This window comes from Littorina saxatilis, linkage group LG7, assembly GCF_037325665.1.
Source record: "Littorina saxatilis isolate snail1 linkage group LG7, US_GU_Lsax_2.0, whole genome shotgun sequence".
NCBI lineage: Eukaryota > Metazoa > Mollusca > Gastropoda > Littorinimorpha > Littorinidae > Littorina > Littorina saxatilis.
In genome coordinates this window covers 11,419,678-11,422,436 of record NC_090251.1, presented here as the reverse complement: position 1 = coordinate 11,422,436, position 2,759 = coordinate 11,419,678, and positions in this window count along the sequence as shown.

Here is a 2,759-nt window from a genome sequence, read left to right as displayed (position 1 = left end):
GTGGGGGGGGGGGGGGGGGGGGGGGGGGCGGGGGGGGGGGGGGGGGGGGGGAGGGAGGGAGGGGGGTCCTCTGTTTATATATGTACAGACAGGTTTTATTCATTAACATTATTCAATATTCAAAAAAAAAGAAAGTGCAGGCTGGGCTTCATGTTGTTGTTTTTTTCATAATTTTTGGCCATTGGGAAACCTTAACATCTCTTGATACTGTATTAATATCTTTTTATAATGAGGGTATTGCTCAATTTAGAAAAAGTTTTACTGTGTGAACTCAACCAAAGGTCATTAAAGAGCTAGTTATCACAAAATGTGATGACTATTACTGCACATTATATAGCACAAAATGTAAACGATTGCTGGATAAAGTGAATACCCACTCAATTAGGTGCGTTTCTTATAAACATTAAATGGTTACAAATAGAAGTATGCAATGTCACTTTTTCATTATGGTAGCCACATTAATTGACTAGAAAAATGATGTTTATGGAATAAACCATTTTATACCAGTTGTTTAAAAAAAAAGAAAGAACGAGTTCATTTTGCCAGTTGAACCGGTTGTACTGGTTGATTTTACAAAAGCAATGACTCATTTATATCATTCGTTCATATGAATAGCAAATGTCTTCTTCATGGATGAATGTTGTTGATTACTTCTGAAAGTTTTCCGTTTTTATATTCCATCAGATTCTACTGATTTTAAGTACATGCATGTCTTTTTAACTTTGCAGTTACTACTGAAAATATGATAACAATTATGAATTAAGCACTTTTTAATAGTAACATTTATTGGTTATTGAGTAACAATCATGTGCATGAAGTGACATAAAGATGCGAAGCAATTTCCTGTGATATATATATACATGTATCACACAATGTAATACTACTATTGTAGACAGAGTGAAAGGGTGTTAAGTTTTTTTAACAAAGCTGATTTCATTAATTAGACTTACATGGAAACAGTCAGGTCTGCAAAAACTAGGGTAGCATGTTGATTGTTTACTATAGTGTTTTTCGGTCCAGTTGTATCTTGTTAACTTCAGTGGGTTTTTTAGTGGACCCAGGGATGCGTTTTGGCAATCTGTGTTTTTAAATGTTTCAACAATACAATGTATTTCTCCGCATACTTTTGTTGTTGATTGTACATGTAATTTGATCTAATATTATTTTGGAGGGGTTGAGTTTTACATCAAGAGGTTATGGATGACAGTACTTGCTGTTGAATATAACACTCTGTCTGATAAATTGATCTCTCCAATGTATAATTGTTTCATTTGAGGAGGTTAAGCTTTGTTATGTTTTAGGAAACATAGATGAGAGTGTTCATATTTGTTTGATAGATGCTGAAGCAGCAAGCAACACTGCTCCAATATTTAGAGTATTGCTTTCTATTGTGAATGCTAAAACAAATAAATGATATTAAACAAGCAATGTTAGATGTACAAGTTTGAATTGTAATACAGTGTAGTAAAATAAATCATTTTCCTTTTTTTCATTTTTTACATTTAGTCAAGTTTTGACTAAATGTTTTAACATAGAGGGGGAATCGAGATGAGGGTCGTGGTGTATGTGTGTGTGTGTGTGTGTGTGTGTGTGTAGAGCGATTCAGAGTAAACTACTGGACCGATCTTTATGAAATTTGACATGAGAGTTCCTGGGTATGATATCCCCAGACGTTTTCTTCATTTTTTGGATAAATGTCTTTGATGACGTCATATCCGGCTTTTTGTAAAAGTTGAGGCGGAACTGTCACACCCTCATTTTTCAATGAAATTGATTGAAATTTTGGCCAAGCAATCTTACACGAAGGCCGGACTTTGGTATTGCATTTCAACTAGGAAGCTTAAAAATTAATTAATGACTTTGGTCATTAAACCTCTAAAAATTGTAATTAAAATTATTTTTTTATAAAACGATCTAAAAATAATTTCATCTTATTTTTCATCATTTTCTGATTCCAAAAACATATAAATATGTTATATTCAAATTAAAAACAAGCTATGAAAAATAAAAATCATGATTAAAATTAAATTTACGAAATTGATTTTAAAACAATTTCATCTTATTCCTTGTCGGTTCCGGATTCCAAAAACATATGACATGTTATGTTTGTATCAAAAACAAGCTCAGAAAGTTAAAAAGAATAGAGATACAGAAAAGCGTGCTATCCTGCTCAGCTTAACCACTACCGCGCTATTCTGGCTAGTCAATTTCACTGCCTTTGCCACGAGCGGTGGACTGACGATGCTACGAGTATATGTTCTTGCTGAAAAAATACAGTGCGTTCAGTTTCATTCTGTGAGTTCGACAGCTTGACTAAATGTTGTATTTTCGCCTTACGCGACTTGTTTTTTTTACCATAGTACTGCCATTATGGCTCTCATTTTTGAGGGAAAGAATTCTCAACAAATTTGTAACAAAAACCTTGCAAAAAAGCTTTGTATTTTCTAATGGCTATGAATTCTTTGTTAGTATACATGCGAAAGCTGTTAAAGGCTGTGTGTTTTTTTTATAAAAAATAATGTTTATTAAACTCTAAAAATGATGAAAGCGCTTTATGATTGAGGGAAATGATTTTTACAATTAAAACTATTTTATACAGCTGGTTGTATAAGAGCACAAGCGAACGACGAAGAAGAAGAAGTATAAGAGCACCAAACTTGCCCAGAACAGCAGTTTAGCTGGCACAGTTTTAGTCCTGTTTGAATTTTTTTTTTAGTTTTGAACAGTTTGATTGTTTTATGAGGTATTGGGTTGTTTTA